This window comes from Zonotrichia leucophrys, chromosome 4 (genome assembly GCF_028769735.1).
Source record: "Zonotrichia leucophrys gambelii isolate GWCS_2022_RI chromosome 4, RI_Zleu_2.0, whole genome shotgun sequence".
Classification (NCBI taxonomy): domain Eukaryota; kingdom Metazoa; phylum Chordata; class Aves; order Passeriformes; family Passerellidae; genus Zonotrichia; species Zonotrichia leucophrys.
Genome location: NC_088173.1, coordinates 22,524,000 through 22,532,299, shown reverse-complemented (window position 1 = coordinate 22,532,299; position 8,300 = coordinate 22,524,000). Strand labels below are relative to the sequence as shown.

Sequence of the window (8,300 nt, the reverse complement as noted above, 5' to 3'; positions counted from 1 at the left end):
CAACTCTCATTATTGGAATGTTCCCAAACACTGCAAATGTTTTGGGTAATACTGACATCCAATGTTTAAATTAGGACCTAAACTTTATAATTTAAAATCTGTTTATGTTGACCAAGACCATTAGATTAAAATGCACAACTTCAATAAAAACTTTGAAATATTCCTTCTAATGCAGAACTTTGCACAAAGCAGAGGCTGTTTCTGGCAGGTATCATTCACACTAGCAGCTCTGTGAAAGGTTACACTGTTAGTTTGGTTTCTGTCTGCTGTGGCTTCTGTCCTTTGCTCACTGCCCAGCAAAGAAATTTCTCCATGGAATCAACGTGTGATCATTGGTACAGGTGGGGTAAAAACACCTTTTGATTAGGGTGATTGTATTTTTTCTTCAACTTCTGTCCAAATTTGTCACCATGGTTTGTGCTAATTGTGATGACAAGCACAAGGAAGTCAAAAGGCAAAACTCCAGAAGATAGTAAAACAGAAAATGTTAAAGAGAGATAATTGAGAAAAGCAGAAGGAGCAAGCTAGTAGAAATTAATGTGATGAGAAATATAAGCAGAACATTGATGTAGGACTTCCACTAGAAGGACAATGAGCTTTTAATTAAGATGTGGCAGACAGGCAGAAATTCAAGAAGTACAGATGACAGATCAAACCAAGATGAAGCTGATTGTCTTTCCACAGCAGTAATAAAATTAAGAAGCAATGAAGTTACAATAACAGTTTCTGATTATCTGAATTAAAGGGACTTTCAACAACTCTGACATATTGAACTGATTATGCTTCTAATTTAGGGACTGTGGTATGTTTTAGCATAACTTTGCTCAGATAAAAACTTGGAATCTGTCTCTTCCAGCCTTACACAGTGAAGTAAAGGAGGCTAAAAAGAGCAGCCTTTGTACAATTTTATCAGGGAATGCTTTCAGTATTTCTCCCCAACCATTGCAATGTGTCAGCAGCATAACTTATTTTCCTAGTTACTTGAGTAATAATTCCATTATTTCTCTGTGTGTTTGTTCTCAAAATAAACATGACTTGGCAAAAGTTTCCATTGTGTCTTCATGTTGAAGCCTATAGGCAGTAAAGCTGGCTATTAATATTTGAACCTATTAGAGAAAGGACATAATAGAAAAGAAAAATAGTGGTTTAGTCCTCTTGTGGCTTCTTAAATGACTATTAGAAGCAAATTCATTTAGAAAAAGTGTCCTTGTATGTAACTAAAAATATGAATCCATAATTAGGTCATATTTCTGTCAGTTTCATAAGGGGAATAAGTGCTCTAGTACCAGGAAAATAATCTTTCAATTTAAAGTATAGTTCTTAATAAATAGTCTTGAACTGAGCATCTTGCTGTCATTTTATTGATAAGACAGTGTCTCAGTTCTCCTAATCTGACCATTCTAAAAAAAATAGCTTCAGGGAGGAAAATATTTCTGCTTGTTTTGTGATGTAAACTCAGCTGGTTTTCATATCTTTTTAAATATTTAAGCCTAGGCCCAGAGCCACTGCCTGGAAACAGGAAGTATGCATCTGTATGCCATATTGATGCCAGTTTGAAGGGATTATTTTATTTTCCATTATCTTGTCTTCCACTTTAAAATGAGATTTGAGAGCATGTCCTTCAGCTGGAGAAGTTTCTCAAGAGGCTCTGGATGAGCTGTGTAACGAGCTCAGCAGTGGGTGGAATTGCAGCTGTCCAATGGTGAGCCCACAGAGCCTTTAATAAGGGTAGCTAAGATGTGCCAGCCTTGACAGGAGAGTGAGTCAGGTGGACAAAATGTGTGTGCCCAACCTGTTCCTTGTGAAATGAAGTGCAAGGGGAAGAAAAATAATTTCTTAAGAAAGGAAATTCTCAAACATATCTTCACTGGCAAGAAGCAAGGGCAAGGTAATTTTAAGGAGTAACAATCTGCTTTGGTCATGAAGTGATAAAAAATATCTCTTAGTAGCCAGGACGCTTTGAACATTTCAGTAAAATGTTCTTATTTTGGCCATACTGGTGCCTGTAAACATGAGCAGCTGCAGGGCAGACAGGGTGGTGACCTGTCTCTCTCTGTAACCACACCCTTATGCAGTCATGAGGGTACAGAAGAGAGTAAAGAAAATCTGAGCTACTCCTAGAATCACTGCCTTTTTCTGGGATAAATATTAAAGAGATTTTTTTTTTTTTATCATATTGCAGCAGGTATCAGAATAAACCAGTTTTTCCCTTTTAAACATAGATAGGAAAAAAACCTATTGATTACATAGCAATATCATCGTCATTGCCTTTTTATACTCCCCTAATTCTTCTATACTTCTACATTTTGCAAGATCAAGTAAATGTGATTATCTCCTGCAACACTTACTCTATATTTTTTAGTATAAAAATTTTCCTATCAATTTCAAATACTGAAGATTCAGAGAAATTGTCAGCACCTGAGGTGAGCTGTCAAATTGTTTAATAAGAATGATTCAAAACATCAGCATGGGTTTTTCTGGTTTGGTATTTTTTGCATTTTTTTATATTTCCCATTTTTATTTATCTATGGAAAATCTTTTTATGGAATAAGATCTGAGAAAAAATATAGATGTTTATGTACACTTGAAGCATAAATATGCATATATAAAGAATACAAACTTATTTTGCTACATTAAAATTCACAGCAGTGAAAATATGCATAGCAGCATTACAAATCCAGGACTGTCAGTTGTCTTGAGCAGAGATTTCTAATGCAATCTTCTCAAAAATAAAAGCAAAATCAAAGATGTTTTATGGCAAACAACCATTGCAGATTGACATTCCGGGTTGCCTTATCACACTGAGGAAGAAAAATTATTCTGGCTTTGCCAGTGAGATAGAAAACCACACTAAAGAAGTTATGCTTGAACTGTTCAGTACTAGGAAGAGAAAAACTTTGTATGTAGGAATGCATTTTTAAAATACTTCTGCAGAAGAGTTTTGTGTACCCCACCAGACCTGTTTAATCTTAACTTTCTCCTCTTCAGCAGTGTGATCAATAAGGAAGTCAAATAAATAGAGAAAGGAGTGTTGCTCATGGATGGTTTTGCTTTTCAGTCAGATTGAATCAAGGCATCCCTGCCCTGTAATGGGTTCGTGACTTCTGAAAAATATTGGGAAAGAAATACAAACATGCTATGAAACTTCAATTTGAAAACAGTAATAAGGGTTTGGGTTGGGGTTTTTTTGCATTTGATATCATGGGGAGGTGGGGGTCTGTATATGAATAAATATACATTTATTGTTTATACTCTTCTAACCCATAAAGAAATCTCCAATTTAAGTTACTTATGTATCATTTTCTTTTTTTTTTTTTTTATACAAGAATATCTCCTTACAGCAAAGAATCAAAATGAAGGAAGAAGTAGGGAGGAAACTCACGTGCTACAAAGATTTCGTAAAACACCTAAAATACCTAAACTTCAATGCAAATATAGAGAGTTGTTTTCATTATATCTCCAAAATAACCAGTTTATTGAGATAAAAAATTTTTGTGCTTAACTTATTCCAAAATACTGCTGCAACTAGGAAAGTGTCATGGTGATAGGAGAAAAAATGTTACTGTAGCACAGAGGATTCAAATATTATTCTTACATCAAAGCATAACAGAGGCTGTAGATGAGTACAATATTTCCATATTTATAAATAATATGTATTTGTTATTTTAGGTATGTAGGACTCCCACCACTGGCTGCTTCTGCTTCTTGGAGGTTTTTCCTGAAGGAGAACTGGTTCACAGCATTGCAAAAGGGTCAAGTGTCAGAACACACAGGAATAGGTCTGACATTATGAAAGCTGAGCAATATACCATGATGTACTTCAGGTAAATCTTGACAAGACTTAGTGAGGAAAAAAGAACTCTGAAGAACTGTTAATTGCTATTCACCTTGGAGTCTAGGACATCCACAGTGCTGTCTTGGTAAGGTGTTTATCCCTTCTGCCTGGACAGAACTGAGAGTGTATCTTAAGATTTTGACTGATTTTCCTTCTAGGAAACACAAGGGGAAGAAGAAGGAAAGAAAAGGGGAAAAACCCACCTTCCTAAATTTTTTAGACAGAATATATTCCAAATGAATAGAAAAAATTATTGTTGTTGCTGCTATTGGCTAACTAAGAAACTGAAACAAATGAAAGCTAACACACGTAAGAGAACACTGTTTACCTTTTTTTTTTTTTTTAGAAAAGAGAGGCACCTGCAAAAGAAAAGGCATTCCCAGGTAAAATATGAGCTAAAATTCAAATGCCATCAGAAGAAAGATGTCTAACTATCAAGTTTTAATGTGCCCTTTCTCACCCAAAAACATCTCAAGAAATGTATACTTTAAGCTGCTGGCTCTTGCTTCTTAACTTTTTTAAGTCACAGACTCCCAGGTGTGTTCCTCTGCAGGATTTTCCAGTTCAATAGCTTTCAAATTGTTTAGTTCCATATAAAACATGAATTTTAAATATGTGTAAATTAAAAGTGCTCTTACAGTGAAAAACATTGACTTCAGCAGATTCTCATGAATGGAACATGAGCAATTGTCAGAACAACAGCATTCTTGCTGAGAGTTTGCCTTAAACATCCCTATTGCTGATTTATTCTCCTCCATTCATCTTCGCCCAAAGTTCACTTATCTCATGAGCTAATCTTTTTGTTTGCTTGGTTTGGTTTCTAGGCATGGAGTTTGGATTAAGATAATTTAAGAAGATGTAGGCATTTAGGAGGACAAAAAAATTGCACTGGAGAATTGTGTGGGGTTTATTTGACTTAGGTGCAAATAGGGTTTTTAAAACACAGTGTTGTTTGTTGAGCTTCTACCTAATTGTTTGATAGGAAAGCATTGAAAAACCATCTGCTGAGGAAACAGCATTTTAAAGATGAAAGCTCATAAAGCAAGTCTAAACAAAGAGGGAAATGTGTGAAATAAGCCTTCTTATATGATTCAAGAGAAAGGAGACATTTCCTGGGGAAATTTAAAATGTTGCAGGCTCAGAGGCCAAAGCAATTTGGGATGCAATCTTTGAGAAGTGACTTTCCTCTCCTCTCATGGTTTAAATCAATTCAATGAAGGGATATAAAATGAATGGTCATAGTGTCTTTCAAAGACTTCAAAAAAATCATCCTGTTAGGTGGCACTCTTTCAGATTCTATTTTACCTCTGGCCCTACCTCACTTTCTCACTTGCACAGTACATCAAGTTCCATTTTTAGACTATCATAGAAGACATATATAAACACTCAAAATTTAAAAGTTTCTTATTGCCTTATACTTTTCAGATGTTTCTTACATGAAAAGTTCCTTTATTGCAAAATATATAAATACTTGTGTCTTTATGGTAAGAGAATAAAGATCAATATCCCTAATATTATTTGCTTAGAATAATTTATCTAATGATTATTACAAAGAAAAGTACATTATATGTCTCACTCTTTTCTTTTTAAAGGAATGATTGAATTTTTGACTGTGGTATAGAATAGCTATGCTATAAGGCTTGAAAAAAAGTATAGAATTACATATATAAAGATTCTAAATTTCTGCACATCACGGACAAGTCCTCTAAGAATCAGACTTCTTATCTAATCCCTCTCTTATTTAATTAATAAAATCAAATCAGTGAATCTAAACAACAACTTCAAAATTCAGCTCTAGGTGTATAACTCTATGTATTAGCAAATAATGGTAAAAGTGGTAACATTCAAGTAAAAGAAAAGGAAGGACAACTTAGTGATGTTGAATTCACCTTTAAAAGGATCTTCTCTCTGTTGATGGCTGAGCATCATGTCCTTAAACATGTCAATGAGGGCTCACTGAGGAATATTCAGTGATTTTGCTGTCACTGAAACTACCAATACAAAGTAAATAAGACATCATCTGCAATATAAAACAACAACTAAATAAAGATTTGCTCTTGGCGCACATTTTAGTCTTATTCAAGATCTAATATAATATTTTTAATTTTACCACCCAGCACACCTCTAAACTAAACAGTCTCAACTCCTCTGAGGTAAATAGAATTCACAATCGAACTCTAATATTTTTATATTAATGCAAATGTACCTTACCTGTGGGCCAGAAAGATAGAAGTGACACAGAAATCCAGGCAGCCAGGTATTTTATTGCTTTTATGCAATTTCATAATTTCAAAGTGTTTATTTTGAAGGGCTGAATAATTCCAAAACCTTTTGTACAGGTTATTTATTAAGGTGAAATGATGGGGGGAGGATTACTTATACCCAACACAAAGAGGAAATGCCTAGTTCATCACATTCTTTTCTAATGCGACATTTAACAGCGTTTGATTGCTGTGCTTAAATGGCTAAAGTTATTTATATAGCTAGATATTATTATTGCCTTTGGCTTCAAATTTAAAAATTAATTCATAGGCATCATTACTGCATAGTCCTTTGAATATACTCTAAGGTCTTCCAGCTGCATGAGCTTTAGCATTCTACCCTAGCACCCATCACAATGCATCAGTCTCACAACTGCACTTTATTTAGACATTCATTTCAGAAATTGTTTCCATGAATTTTTGTTTGTGGCTGTTTGGATTCAGCTCACAAAGTGGGATTCTGTTACACCTTGTGCTCAGGCAAATTAACATCTGAACAATATTTGTTTGTTGATCTACAGAGTGATTCATTACAAGTTCTGAATCACAGTTACTTCTGGGAAGGCTCCATATCGTTAAAGTGTGCCTTGCAGTGAGTAGAACTGCTGAGATAATTACAATTTGAAACTTGAAACTTTAAGGTTACTTCAGTACAAACACAAGGAGCTGAGGTTTAGAGGCATTTATGTGAATTCATGAATAATTAGAAATGTTTATATGCTTATGCAATTGAATTTATTAAGAAAAAAAAAGGCTTAATATCATCAGGAAGGTAACTGGGAAATAATTTTGTCTCCATTATGCTAGGTAAGTAATGAACCAATAATCTTGTACTCCCAGACCATTATATGTGTCTGTCTCACAACATCTTTGCACCTCTTTTACAATATTGTTCTAGATGTACCTTGGATCAGCAGAAAATTGAAAAAGAAAAAAAAAAATAGAGATTTTCTAAGATGGAAGATGGTATAACTATTACTAGATTCGATTTTTTTACTTCAGTAAAAAACAAATTTATTTTTTTCCTGCTTCATAAATACAGTAGAATTGTCTTAGTTGGTTCTGAGAGTTTTAGAAAATTCCCTTTCTCATAGATGGAATTTCTTAGATTTTAGTCTTCTATAGAAAGATATTCTGATAAAACTGTTAGATGCCAAGTTGAAGTTACATTTAAAAATTCATAAACTGGTGTTACACAAATTTCTTTCTATTTTTTTCCCCCTAGGTCTCTAAAATAATTTCTAATGAAAAAATTAGGGCAGCTATAATAAAGAAAAAAAATCTTTACAAAACTAATGTGGAAAATAATTCAAGACTAGGTTTTTAATTGTAAATTTCAAGTCTGATTCCTATCTGTTTAAATTCCATACCGTGTCACACAAGTTGATTTGCAGGCAAGGTTATTTGATGTGCTGCATCAGGATGTGCAAGGAACAGTGTGATGGGCTCTGAGCTCTTCCATCTCTGGGGCAGGTTTGTAAGGGGGCCCTGAGGTTCATCTGGCAGGAGCCAGCAATGGGGGAAACCCTCTCAGGAGGTTATTTCACCCTTTCTGGAGAACTCTCTTTCTTCAGCATGTCACTGACTTGCTTATTTCTACTGGCAAAACCTAGGCCTCTAAATGGTTTTTCACTGGGTGAATATTCTAGGTTGTTCTAAAAGTTGTTCTCTCTAAATAACTACAAATTTTATGTGCAGGAAGTGATAGTGAGTCCTCTCAAAATAATTCTTCTTTTACCCTCTTGGATGTATCCATCCACAAAGAATTTCACACTGAAATGCCCAGATTGCCATTGTAGGTAATTCCTAAATTTTTGCCTTTGGGGATTTCTTTTTCTACTACATAGCCACGTGGTGCATTTTCAGGAGACTGAATAGACCCATCCTACCCTTTCAAACATAAAAAAGAGGAGATTTTCCACTATTGTTATAAATATGTTGCAGTTAGGAAGCATGTATGATTTAGTTTCAAATGCTGCTGATAGAATTGGCAGTTTAAATAAACTGTTTGTTTAACTTACTAGACTAGAGGACACAGTATTTCATTTCACTCTGTGAGACAGAAAAATGCTTTATTTAATCATTGCACCAAAAAGTGGAGCCTGCTGGGAAGGTAAACTTGGAAGAGATATTAAAGACTTTACTGCAGTTCTGTGAAAATATAATTCTTCAGTCTAAAGATAGAGATTGTAGCTTTTTCAGAG

At 34.5% G+C, this 8,300-nt stretch overlaps 1 protein-coding gene across 1 annotated transcript in view; it reads left to right on the top strand.

Moving 5' to 3' along the window:
* The first annotated feature begins 3,812 nt into the window (after positions 1 to 3,812).
* Positions 3,813 to 8,300, top strand: part of RXFP1 (relaxin family peptide receptor 1) — a 90,627-nt gene continuing 86,139 nt past the window's right edge. The window contains exon 1 of the mRNA XM_064710771.1: positions 3,813 to 3,824. The gene's annotated coding sequence lies outside the window, so the exon portion shown is untranslated. The remainder of the gene's footprint in view (positions 3,825 to 8,300) is intronic.